The sequence below is a fragment of the Phocoena phocoena genome, chromosome 16, assembly GCF_963924675.1.
Source record: "Phocoena phocoena chromosome 16, mPhoPho1.1, whole genome shotgun sequence".
NCBI lineage: Eukaryota > Metazoa > Chordata > Mammalia > Artiodactyla > Phocoenidae > Phocoena > Phocoena phocoena.
The window spans coordinates 29,471,843-29,486,387 of NC_089234.1; positions in this window are offsets into that span (position 1 = coordinate 29,471,843).

Consider the following 14,545-nt stretch of genomic DNA (forward strand, 5'->3'; position numbering starts at 1 on the left):
CTCCAGATTTTGTAAGAAGGTTCTATTCCTCTGTGAATCCAGATTCCCCCAGGGTTGGAATGGAAGTCAGGTAACAGTATTCACTGAGTGGACAGCAATGTATTTGGCAGCACAGAAAGCGGTCATCATCTGTCATGTGGCTGCGAGGGAGAGAGTTTTAGTCCAAAGAGAAAGCGCACCCAACTACCAAACACAGACACACACACAAACACACACACACGTGTCCCTCGGCTGAACAAAGCAAATAATTAGACCTACCTCAATTTTGAGAGAATATTAAGGGCTTGATAGGGTAAGTCCTTAATGGTTTGGTTGACCAAAACCATTTTAAAACAAGGGATAAATCAAAGCTCATCACAACTGTAAGACACACCTGAATCCAACCTTTCTGCTTCCTCCCAAGCATCTGAGTGCTCTCGATGTCTTGTACTAGGCAGAAATCTAACGTGCTTGTGAAAGATGACCGGGTCCATGCTCTCCCAGACCAGCTTATCTGAGCATAGAACTAAGCTTTCAGTTCACCACGTTGGGGAAGGGGGATCTGGAGACTGAGGTCTGATGGGGAAATTGTGGAATGGGAGGTGGGAGGCCCCCGAGTTGGGCAGGGGGCAGTGGAGTGGTGTAAAGTTCACGATGAGGACCTTCTGTATGATTCAAGAGGTTTGTGTGGGTCTTTGCAAACAAGCTGCAACTGAAATGACTTTCTTTTCTGTGGATCTGATTTTCTTTTGCAGGATGAATGACACAAAGGATGCTTTTTTTTTAAGGAGGAGATATTAGACAATGTCACAGGGTTCCAGTAGAGAGAGATACAACTTCTGCTGATGTGAAAGGATAGAAATGGAAGAGAGGGGCAAGGTGGCTGAGGCCAGAGGCCAGGGAGACTGCCTAAGTAGGAGTTAGGAGCAGGGCCAGGTCTGCAGAGTGAGTGATAAGGAAGACTAGATGGGAGCAGGAAGGGACTCAGCGTGGAGAACTGGGAATCTGGGAGAGGGAAACCAACAGGCTCAGTTTACACGACGGGAAGAGAGTGGAGTCAGTTTTGACCTAAGCTTATTATCAGGTAGAGGAGGAACAGCACCAGGAGGTGTGAAGTGGGAAAGGGGGAGACTGAGGACTGGCTGGCCTCGGTCAGTGGAGGCTCAGCCTGGAAGCAGCTGCAGAGAGAGGACCAGGCCCTGGCACATCCCCGCAAGGCTGCCCAGAGGGCCCCTCGTCTCACCGGAAGCAGGCCTCCTCCACTGACGCTTCAGATCTGGGAGAGAGGGAAGTGCCAAGACTGGGGGTAGAAAGGCAGGGAAGCAGCAGCAGAGGAAAGTGAAGAAGAGAAGGGAAAAGAGATAGTACAGATAGCAGATAGCAAAGTCTCTTCTATATACTGGTACAGCTGCAGGCCCCTCATAATAACGGGGGTAACCAGAGGTCCCTGCAGGCTGGCCCTGGGCTAGTTGGCTTTACATACATAGCCTCGCCTCAGGGAGTTACTATTCTTAGCTCCATTTTTCCTATGAGGCCTGGAGAGGGTCTGTAACTTGCTCAGGGTCATCCAGGGGAATGGGTTGCTGAGATCAGAATAGTCCAGAGCCTGTTCATTTAACCGCCCAGCTCAGCGGCTGCCCAGTTCACAGACTCACCTCTTCACCTCTTCATAGGTTCTGCTAATTCAGTACAGCCAGGACCTCCGGAGCTCCATTCAGACACACTTTCTCTAAATAAGTGTTGACTCTTCCCTAAGCCTCTAGACTTGCAGAATATAGGCAGTCCCTGCTTCTTTTGTCTTTATATCTTAAATACTGCTCCTAAGAGGTTTAAGTTTTGGGTTTGGGTTTTTTTTCTTTTTTAATTAATAAAAAGGGAAGGGAATCAATGAAATTTATCTTTGGAGTCCTGCAATTCTAACTTTGCAGCCGCCTCATGGAAGAAGTATTTGCATTGTACAAAGGATACCGAGAAACTCACTATAACATCACATTCTGTAAGGATTTTAGTACAGGGCATCTGTCCTCGCTTTCTCATTTAGGGGTGAGGGGTAATTACTAAGTCAGTAGGGATCCCCCCTTATAAGGGATCGTCCTACCACACTCCCCCCAAAAGACAGCTTGTGGCAAAACTCTGCATCACGCTGCATGTCAGGGGAGCAGCTTGCCAGGCTGGGCCCCAGGACAAAAGAGCTCATCAACCAGCTTCCCCCCATCAGATTTTTCCTCCCAAAACAAGACACGGCCGAGATAGTCTTAAGACTTAAGAGCCACTTTATTTTAGACAAAAGAATGTGCTTGCACAAATGCTTCTTTGAGAGCATAATAATGTATAATGAGAAGTTTGTGCCTTTTGTCGAGATGGTTTTCTGCTCCCCCTGCCTCTAAGAATGATTTTCTTTCTCCTTTATCACAAAGGCTCAGAACAAATGCTCATTGTTATTTGAAGAGAAAGTCTCAATCTTCCAGTGCCCTGAAAAAGCTGCAAGTGTGGGATATTAGCATTATCTCCAGCTGGAGACAAGCTTGAAAACACCAGACCTGGGCTACATTGAGCCTAAGGCTGGGGACTCCCAGAACCACAATTCCCAAAGGCCCACTGGCCCTCCGTAGTCCCTGCCCCTCCCCAGCTGTTGGGCAGTCCCTGGGCAGATGAGTCCCAGCCCTGTACCCTCCAAGAGGGCAGAGGTTGTGGGCAGATTCTGCCTGAGGGGCCTCCCCCACCACAGCTCTCAGCACCAGGGACCCTCAGCGGTGGGGAGGACCCAGCAGGACTGGATTGCTGAGCAGCCGTGTGGTCCAGGCCAGGCCCAGCATCTGCAGGTGGGCCCTGCTGCCTGCACTCAAGGCCCCTGTGTTTGGGATGGATGCAGCTGCAGGATTCACTGTGGAAATGCAGTGAGAGCTTTACTTCTGAAAACAAAACAGGAAGTGTTTCATCTCTGCAAAAGCCAAGGCAAACCAGGGGGGTCACTCGGACAATAAAAACACTGGGACAAAGGAGGACTTTAAGATTTTGAAATATCAATAGAGCAAACAAAAGTCATAAAGATATGGCTTGGAGAAGGCAAGGGAAGGGGGCCATAAACACTTCCCCCTCTCCCCAGCCTCAACACCACAGCCCCAGCCTGAACATTGCCCATTGCTCTTTTCCACACCTTCTCTCCAGTTCCACAGCCTCACCTCTGCCAGCCACTCTATTCCCCAACCCAGAGCCCAGGGAAATCCGCCATACTGAAAGGGAATTAAGTTCTGATTGTAGAATAGTTCACAATCTTTTTCTTAAGATGTACCAGAATTGCAAATAAGATAGTAAGGAGTACTCAAAGAGAAACAGTTAATATAAAGCCCAAGAGCATTAGAATCCCCGCCTCTGGGTTCTGCTAACAGTTTCTGTAACTGCCTTCCCGTGCCCAGTCCTGGGGGTGGTGACTAGCTGGGGCGTTCAGAAGAACCAGAGTGGCATAACTAGAACTTGAACCCAGATCTGTCAGCGTCCAAATTCTGCTGTCATTGCACTGGGCTCACTCTCGCTGGACTGGCTATGGCCAACTTCCTGTCACCTCTGCTGCCCACAGCTAGCTTTTGTGAGGTCCTGGGTGTGTCTACACAGAACTCTAGCGGTGCCTTCGCCCAGGAGAGTTGATCTCAGGGTTTGGAGGGACTGACCAGTAGCTCTGACGAGTAGTGAGTCGAGCTGTGACCCGCCTTAGCTGTAGAATTTTGAATCCAGGCTCACCTTGGCCTACCAGGGGCCCTCCGGGTCTGCTCCTCTCCTACGTTTGTCTGGGGCCACTCCTACCGCTACCACCCACCATAGGTGATGACTCTTGGAATTTCAAAGTCCCAGAGGTAAGTGGCAGAGCCAGTCAGCACCCACACAGGCACTGCCTCTGAGCACTGCTCCTCCCCCACCACCACCCAGAGCTTTGGAAGTTTCTCTTCACCTTCCCAGACTAAGTAACAAATCCATTAACTACTGCCCTAGGGGTAGTATTTGCGAGTATCACTGTAAAGCAAGAAAGCCACAATACAGCAAACCAACTGCTTCAACATCCATTTCCTTCTGAACAGCAGAGCAACCCCAGGGGCCCTGGGAGCATCTGGGGGAGCGGACCAAGCTCCACATGACTGGTTCGGTAGTAAACCTCACTGTCCTGTGTGCCCAGCAGAGCAGAGGGGGGCCCTTCTTTGTAGCCCACGTCAGGCACATTACTCTTCTAATTATTATTCATGAAAATAGTCTCGGATTCTTTTCCAAGTTGTAAATGTTAAGTAATAAATTATATTTTGGGAAGAAGCAAAAAGAAACCTTAGTTTTATTCATCTGGAAATTGGCAAAATGAGTGCAGGAACGCCTCCCAGGGAAATGTTCTCTGTGCAGGGGATTTTAACAGGTGTTAATATTTTCTTCCAGGGAACGGATTATATTAAGGTTTATATGAGCCTGGTGATTGGCAGAGAGTTTGGGTGCCTGAGGTAGTTCATATTTTGAGGTAATGTTCTGTAAGTAATAAAATGTGGATACTCTAACTTTCTGTTCTCAGGGTGTTCTGTGGGGAGAGGAAGGCCGCTATTGTCCACACGACACCTCGACCTGAAGACTGATTGCCTGATGAACTAATATACGCTAGGGATCTTTGATCTCATGCTGTGCTATGCTCTCCCTCTACTCTCTTCCCCACAAGTGTTGCTTCAAGTACTCCAAGTAGAAATTCAATTTTATTATTCAAATTAGATGTCACTATGTTAAAGTAACCGTTAGCTGCAATACCAGGTAAACACTAGTATCTCAATGGCTTAACACAATCCAAGTTTATTTCTTGCTAATACATCATGTAAAGTTCAGTTGGTGATAATGGATAAGGTAGGCAGTGCTTCTCTTCTATGCAGTCCTTTAGGGATCCAGACTGATGTAGGCTCTCTGCCATCTTCAGCACTTGGCCTCCAAGGCCGCTATGGCATCAACATGCAGTTGGCAGACAAGGAAAGAGAGTATGCAGATCATATGGGAGTATTTTAGGGGCCTAACCTGGCATAACTTCCTTCCCTTCAATTCCTTAGGCCCTCAGTCAGTCACATGGTCCCATCAAATGCTGGGGATCTAGGAAATGAAGTCCCTGGCTGGGCAGCCACTTCCCAACAACAATGATATTTCCTTCTTATAGATTGAATGTCTGTGTCCCCCCCAGATTCACATGCTGAAATCTAATCTCCAACATGATAGTAGCTGGAGGTAGGGCCTCTGGGAAGTGATTAGGTCATGAAGGTGGAGCCCTCATGAGTGGGATTATAAAAGAGACCCCAGAGGGCTCCTCTGCCCCTTCCACCATGTGAGGACTTTTCCAAAAGGACATATCCTATGATCCAGAAAGCATGTTCTCATCAGACACTGAATCTGCCGGAGCCTTGATCTTGGACTTCCTAGCCTCCAGAACTGCGAGGAATAAATTTCTGTTGTTTATAAGCCACCCAGTCTATGGTATTTTTGTTATAGCAGCCCGAATGGACTAAGACATGCGTGAAAAAGGAGCACAAAACTTCGATGGACAGCTAGGAGACCAGAGAATGAGCCAACGCTATTGGGTCCCTCCAGTCGATTTGCCATCAAGTGAGTGTTACACACTATGTGTGGGGATATCTAAATTCAAAGGATTTTTTTTTTTTAGCATACTTCATAATGACCTAAAGGAGCTTTCTTCTCCATCTCTCCCATTCCTTAAGTCCCACCTCTCCTAGTACTTGGCTGATTTTTAGCAGAAAATAATTTCTGTGTTGTTCCACTGCTATCCAGTTAGGCTTTACCTAGCACTAGACAATGTGCCCCTCTACTAGACACATCAAAAATATCATTTAAAGCCTCAAATAGCAAAGTGGGTTAATGGTTCACTGGAGAATCATAGAGGCCTCAGCTACTGACCAAATGGGTGAGTTCCCATACCTGTAGATCACAAAAACACTATCCCACTGATTGAATCCATTTGAGGAGAGCAGGTAATTGAAGGCGACTGCTCTGACCAAGGGACCTTGATTCCAGTCCCAGCCCTCCACCAACTAACGGTGAGATGTCAGACAAGTCACTCAGCCTCTCTGGACTTAAGCGTCCCCATCTGTAAAATGAGGACTTTGGATTAAGTGAACTCTAGGGTCACCTAAAACTACCCATTGTCCATCTATGTTAGATGGTCCCTGTTCCAGGTGCTATTGCTATTGTCTTCCTATTTCCTCCTCATATATAACATGTTTATATATTTATATATATATATATATATATATATATACACATATAATCAACTCAGATATATCTTTTTGAGAGGTTTCAAAGTTAGCCTTAAAGTTCTTGGCGCTATTTCTACATGAACGCAATGTGCTTTTCAGGATGCATGCAAGTGAAATTCAACACAAACAACACATTTGATGGTAGTTTCTTTTCTTCTAGAGATAATGTCAATGTCATGATTTTTCTTTGAGTTAATGACATGACTCCTTCCATCTAAGTTCTTCCAAGCAGTGATTTAGTGCAAATTTAATGTAGATGAAGCATGCCCCAAGGTACACTCACCTTGTTATTAGTTTTTGAAAGAAACAGATTGACCTCACTTTTGAGAAATTAGTTAAATCAAACCTTAAGACACATACGTGGGATTACTACAAAAGCATCTGATGTAGCATAGTAGAATTTTATCATGTGTGTACCTAATATCCTGGAATTAAACTAATTACAGGTGGAGGCAGGCAGTGGGAGATGGGAAATTGGAGGGACAATGAAAAGAAAGATGGGGGGCGCAAAAGAATGCATAATCACAAAAATGCTAAGGGAGATGCAGGAAAGAACAAAGAGCAACATAAAGGGTAAACATGTAGGAAAGTCTAAATAAATATAAAACAATAATAGTAATGTCTCATGAGATTTAATAGAGAGAGAGAATTTAAAATGCATTACAGCAGTAGCATACATATTGAAAGCAGGTAAATGGAAAGTATTCTAACGTCCTTCCATTTCTGAGGAAGAGGTAAAAGTACCAATTTATATTAAACTTTGATAAGTCAAGGATGCATGTTTTAACCTCTAGGGTAACCACTAAAAGGATATTAAAAGAGTGCATTACTTCTAACTGAATGGTGGGGGGTGGGTGGAATCATAATAAAAAATAGTTGATCTAAAAGAAAGCAAGAAAGAAGAGAAAGACAACAAAGAATAGGTAGGACTAATAGAAAAGCAAATAGTAAGATGATGAATTTAAACACACATTTATTTGTAGTGTTACTGTCAATAGAACAAATGTTCCCATTAAAAGAAAAAGATTTTCAGATGAAATACAAAGAAACGAAGTCCAACTAAATGCTGTTTCAAAAGAACATCTAAAATATAAGAAGGTAAAAAGGATTAAGGAAAAGCTGTGTCATGCAACAAAAGGTAATTAGCTACACTGATATGAAACAGCAGATGCTTTTGTAAAACAAAAAGCAGTGTTAATAATAGAAAGGGATATTTCATAAAGAAGGAAATTTAACAGTAAAAATTCTCAATTTGCATGTACCTTATGAAGTACCCTATATGTAAAGCAAAACCTCACAGAAATAAAAGGAGAAATAGGCAAATTCACAATTACAATAGGAGATTTTTAACATACTTCTCTCACAAAATACAATAAACAAATTTCACCTAAGTAATATATATATATAGAACAGCAGAGCCAACAAATGAATACAGAGCATTTTTTTCAAGGGCACGTGGAAATACTTACAAAACCTGACTATATGCTGTGACATAAAAAAGTTTCAAAAAACTTCAAAGAATGATAACATATAAAGTATTTCTCTGACAATAGTGAAATACAGGTGGAAATATTTTTAAAAAGACAACTGGAATATCTACCTATGTTTGGAAATTAAGAAACAGACCTGTAAATAATCAATGGATCAAAAAAAAATCAGAAATCACAATAAAAAGTAGAAAATATTTCAAATTCAATGAAAAATACTACATATCAAAATCTGCAAGAACTCCCAGCTTCTGGTAATTAACATTATTTTGTCAGACTGACCCTTGTGCCAACAGCAATTCTAAACTGCTGACAAGATACAAAAAAAAAACAAAAAAACACCCCCCCACACACACACAGCTCTTTGAAGGCAATAGCAAACAGCTGAACAGCTAAAAGCAGGCAGAAAGTACAGGAGACTAGACCCTTGAATGACAGGAATCAAACAGGATAAGAACCACAGTCATCTGGCTTTTCCCCTGAAGGAATTCCCCCAGTTCACAACAAAAAGGGGATTGAGGTCAAGCAGAAAGCAGCTGTGTATTGGACTGTGGAGTAAGAGACCGGTTTTCAGGAATGACAGAGCAGCTGAAAATGAAAGGGGGTAGAAAAAGGAGAAATAATGGGAGAAGCCAACAAAGCCAGTATGAAGTACCCTCAAATATTTGGCTGACCTCTGAACTATGTATGCACAGAGTGAGACTCCAAAAACCCTGGTAGAAAGAAAGAGCTGGAAGGCTGAGAGAGCAGCAGAGATATATTGCTGCCTAGTGGGAGGGAGTTTGAGTTCAGGTCCTACCAAGTTACAGGAGCTTGGTAAACACTTCAGCCTTCCCACTGAAACCCCCCAAAGGCCACACCTTAACACTAAGGATCACACCCTCTTAGGATTAAGGAAGAAAACGAAATACATCCACTCTAACAAAGCCAAAAATCAAGCCTCCACAATCAAAATGAACTGCCATTATCAACTGCCACCTAGAACAAAACTCAGCACTTCAGTGGAAGACAACAGAATCCAGAGTCTTCAATGCATCCCTTACAATGTCCAGTATAAAATATAAAAATTAATAGACACACAAAGAAGCAGGAATATGTGACTCACTGTCAGTAATAGTGTCATGTTGAGCTATACTGACACCTGAGGCAAAGGAAAAATCAGAAATAATGATCATGTTTATATTTAAAATTTTGATATTTTATTTATCATGGATTTTTACAGTAATTTTGATTTTAAAAACATTAATTCATATAGTATTTATCTTGATTACTAAGTTTTTTGACATCCCTTTAAATTTTGCATTCAAGGTAAATATCTCATTCTCACCCCAGTCCTAGTCCTGAAGCCAACAAAGGATAGAAAACAGAATCATAAAAATACTCAACACATTTCTTGAAAAGGCATTAAAAAGATGAAAGGAACAAAGAAAAGACAGGACAAATAGAAAACAAATAGCAAGATAACTTATAAACTTATAAACTGATAAACTTAAACCAAACCATATTAATAATCACATTATATGTAAGTTGTCTTAACATACAATCTGACAATTTAGTCTGGCAGAGATTGTCAGTCCGCATAAAAAATTAGATCCAACTACATGCTGCCTACCAAAAAATGCACTATAAATATGAAGACAGAAGTAGGTTAAAAATAAAAGAATGGAAAATTACATATGTAGGGGAGGTAAAATTTCTCCTCAACCCTCTTAGGATTTCTGGCTAGGACTGACATAAAACAGATTAATAGGAGAAAAGCATACAAGTTTTATTTAGTAATTTTTCACATGTGCATGGGAGCTCCCACGAGAAAAATGAAGACCCAGAGAAATGGCAGGGCCTAAGCGCGTATATACTAGGTTCAACAAATTGCGGCAATTGTGGAAAAGTAAACTGGGGAGACTAAAGAAAGATAAGAATTATTTTAACGAAGTCTATTTGTACAGATTTCTCTCTGCCTGGACTCCTCATCTCTGGTAATAAGAATGTTTCTTTTCTCCTGGTATAAGGAGGGTGTTTTTCATGTGGGAGTTTCACGCCTGCTTTCAGGAAGAAAAGGGAAGGTCAGAGCACCCTTCTTGCAGGCACCTGCTGTTTTTTTCAAGTGCCTTTAGCTCAAAATAATCAATATACCAAAGTGGCACGTTTTGGGGTGGCATGTCCTGAAGTCCTTCACGTGCCGTGTTAACGCTAACCAGAAGAAAGCTGTAGTAGCTATACTATTCTCAGACAAAGTAGATTCAGTGCAATAAATATCGCCAAAGGTCAGTTCATAATGGTATGGGGTTAATACACTGAGAGAACATAACAATCATAAATGTTTGTGCATCAAAATAAAATGAGCTTCAAAATAACATGAAGTAAAAGATGACAACTACAAGGAGAAGCAGACAAATCCACAATTATGATTAGAGAGTTCAATACCACTCTTTCAATATTTCACAGGAAACCATTAAGGATATAGAAAACTTGAATGCTGCTATCAACCAACTTAACCTAATTCACATTTATAGATCCCTCAACTCAACAAAAGAAGAATCCATATTCTTTTCAAGTACATATGGAACATTCGCCAAGACAGAACATACCCTAGACCATCAATAAATGTAAAAGTATTCAAATCACACAAAGCATATTCTCTGACCAAATGGAATTGAAATAGAAACCAGTAACAGAAAGATACATGGAAATCCTCCAAATGTCTGGAAATTAATAACACACTTCTAAATAACTCATGGGTCAAAAAATCAAAACAAAAGTTTGAAAGCATTTTGAACTAACTAAAAATGAAAAGACAACATATCATAAGTTGTGGGTGCTGAGAAGCAGTACCTTGGGGGAAATTTATAGCAGTAAACTCCTTTGTTGGAAAAGACAAGAAGTCTCAAATCAATGGGTCAGTTTCTGCCTTAAGAAACTATTAAAAAAAAAGAGCAAATTAAAACCAAAGTAAACAGAAGAAAAGAAAGAGTAAATATCAGTGTAGAAATTGGTGAAATAAAAACCAGGCAACCAATGAAAATTGATGAAACCAACAGCTGTTTCTTTGAGAAAATCAGCAAAATCCTTGGTGTGACCTGAATCCCTCTAAATTTATTGAACAGAATAGAGTCCAGAAATATATCCACACATATATGGTCGATTGATTTGAGACAAATGTGTCAAAGTAATTCAGTGATGAAAAGATATTTTTTCAGCAAATGATGTTAGAAAAACTGCACATCTATATGCAAAAAAAAAAAAAAATCTGAACCCTTCTCTCACACCACCTACAAAAATCAACTCAAAGTGGATCACCAACCTAAATGCAAATCCTAAAACTATAAAACTTCTGGAAGAAAACACAAGATAAAATCTTTGTTTCTATCAATAGACAGTACACAAAGAAGCACAAAGATTTCTGTTCTTCAAAAGTCAGCATAAAGACAAAGAAAAGACAAAGCCACAGATTGGCAAAAATAATAATAATAATGCAAAACAGATATCTGATAAAGAATTTGTATCTAAATACATAAAGAAACCATATAAATAATAATAAGAAAAATGATCTAATTTAAAAACGGGCAAATGATTTGAATGCTTTACCAGAGAAGATGGCACATAAGCACATGAAAAGAAGTTCAACATCATTAGTCCATTTTCCAGGAAAATGGAAATTAAAACCACAATGAGATGCCACCATATACCTACTTGAATGGCTAAAGTTAGAAAAGGATAATATGAAGTGCTAAGGAGGCTACAGAGCAGCTAAAACTCTTAGTATTTTGCTGGAGGGAATGTAAAATCGTTCATGCACTTTAGAAAACAGTTCAGCAGTATAATATAAACTTAAACATACATTGACCATACAGCCCAGCCACCCCAGTCCTAGGTGTTTACCCAAGTGAAATAAAAATTTATGTTGACATCAAAACCTGGACATAATTACAAACAGGTAAACTGAATTACATCAAAACTGAAAACTTTTGTGCTACAAGTGATACCATTAAGAGAGTGAAAAGAAACCACATAACGGGAGGACATTTTTGCAAATCTTATATCTAAAAAGAGACTTGTATGCATAATATATAACAAACACGACTCGATAATAAAAAGACAATTAATTTTAAAACAGGCAAAGAATCTGCATAAACATTTCCCCAAGAAAATGGTCACAAATCACATGAAAAGATGTTGAACATCATTAGTCTCAGTATCAAATCAAAATCACAATGAGCCATCACTTCACACCCACTAGGATGGCTAAATTATAACAGACACTAAAAGTGCTGGTGAAGATATGGGGAAACGAGGACGTTGATGTTGCTGGCAGGAATGAAAACTACTAGTAACAGAAGTGAGTACGTAAACAGCAGCATATCCATTTGATGGAATTTATTCAACCACTGAAATTCATGCTCAGGAAATGTTTGACAGAGAGAAACATGGTGAGTGAAAATAGCAGGGTAAAGAGTGCGCAGCCAGAATGATCTCAACTGTGGGCTGCAGAGATGCCTGCAGAGGGGCTGTGTGCTGTAGATGGGGGGCTGGAAGGTCTGGGGCTTAAGGTGGGCTGGGAGGGGTGGGCGGTGAAGGGGGGGTGGAGAGTGATAACTCGCTTTGTCTGCAGGTGGTGGAGGCATTATTGGCCCCAGGTGGCGCTCAAACTGCTGTACCCCAGCCAGTCCTCGAAAGTCATCCCCTGCTGGGCTGTGCTCAAAGCTCGCAGGTGGCACCAGGGCACTAAGGGGTGGCTTGGGTGGGAATTTCATCCCTTGCATTATCTTCATCAGCTCCCCCCACCTTCAGCCACTACACATACAATTTAAGAGACTAGCAAACACAGGTTCAAAACAAAGACCCTGATGTGCACCCCATCCCCCAAATGGATTGAGAACCCTTATAAAAAAGTCCAGCGGTGGTACTCTGGGGGTAACTGCGTCCTTCTGCAGGTTGCCTCTCCTCTCAAGAAGCTGAGGGAAACCGGTGACAGAAGGGCAGCTCCCACCCAGAACTGCAGCTCAGCAAGAAAAGCCAGAGCGTGGGGAAGAGCCCAGCGGGGCGCCGGGAAACCTGCGTTCTGATCCTAACTCGGCCCCTCAGCAAGTTATTTCTTCTCTCTGGGCGTCAGTTTCCTCTTCTGTAAATGGAGACTTTCCTAGTACCTCGGTAGGGAGTGGCTTGAGCTAAGGCAGGTTGCAGGGCCGGAAGCAGCAGGTGCCTCTGACGGCTGCCTGCAAAGTCCCCCACACTGTGGGCCTCGGTGCTCTCCTTGTTGACGGGTGGAATGTGGCCACCGCCCGGCAGGAGTCAAAGCGCAGGAGTCAGGGTTCGCTGGGCCCGGCCTCCGAGCGGAAGCAAACCGAACAGGCAGAGGCGTAAACCAAGCAGAGGCGGGGCGGGCTTCCAGTCCCTCCCCGGGCGTCACGTGGGCGGTCACGTGGCCACACCCGGAAGCGCGACCGCTGGCTCCTGGCAGGCAGGCAGGTGTCTGGGTACTACGCGGTACGTGGGCCTCCCGCACTGTCGGAGGGCCTCGGTAGTCGGTAGGGCTTACTCCGGGATCCCGGCGCTTCCCTCCCGGAAGTGGGGGCGTCTCCACCTCCAGCCTCACCCACCCGGCGTGGGGCCGTGGGCCCGTCGCCTCACCTCTCGGAGCCAGAGTTACTGCAGCAACGAAGTGGGGCAGTAGTCACAAGCCGGGCCTTCTTCCCAGGGTATCTGTGAGGTTCGGGGGACTTGGGGGTGAAACTGCTGCATAAACTGTAAAGTGCAGGGCAAACTGGAAGGCTGCCATTCGGCGGGCGCGCCCTGCAGGTCTTCACTCTTGCGTCCTCCAGCCCATCGGGGACAAGGACGAGACTGAGGGTGTGGGCTGCTGGCAGGCAGGGGCGGCGGCCATAGGGGCAGTTTGCTGGGAGGATGGCGAATATGGGCGTGGGGGCGTTTCCCCGGGTTGCCCCGGCGCCATCTGGGGCTCCAGTGAGTCCTGTGTTCCCTCAGAGCATAAATAATCAGAAAATAGCATAATAATAGCACAATAATAATAATAATCAGAAAATAACACCGGTGAGGTTCTCTTTCCAGCAACCTTGTGGAATAAAAGTAGAACCTAACGTCCACTAAAGAGCATTTCCATTTTTCTGGGAATATGGCGTTAAGGTCAATCATGCCGGTGATGTAGTGAGTCTCAAGTTGCACAAGATGCTGAGCCCCTAACAGCCCTTTCCTGTGTCTTGTTTGTTTACAATGTTTGGTTTCCTAATTAAGCTAAAGCTTTATATTGTTCCTGCTTTTCATCATCAAAATATGAGTGATTCTGAAACCAGTTTAGTTCACCTGTTATTTGAGGAGGGGAAGCTGGGAAGTAAGAATAACGAGCCCCCACCCCACCTCTGTGTAAGAAAGTTTGCTAGGGGTGTGTCTGCCTGGTTACTCCCAGGCTCTCACTAGAAGCCTGGAGGGAGGTGGAGCCAGAGGCTGAGGCTCAGAGAGGTTTAAGTGTCTTGGCAAAGACAAAACTAGAACCGGGTCTCCCCTGCCTGTTGTATTGCTTTACTGCCATTCATTGCATTACCCTAGGATACCTCCTCTCTTCCCCAGGACTGCTTTTCTGTCTCCCTGGGATGTGCTATGCTGTTTCCCAATAGTCACTCATAGCAGGCTTCCCGGGGCTGCTCAGGGTGGGTTTGCTGACCACACCATGGCTCAGAGTGACCCACGGGGAAGTAAGAGTGCTCAGAAGGAAACAGTAGGTGAGAATTAATGTTTGTGGACACGTGCTATGGCCAAAGGACGGTGCTTGCCGGGTTTGTGTTCTCC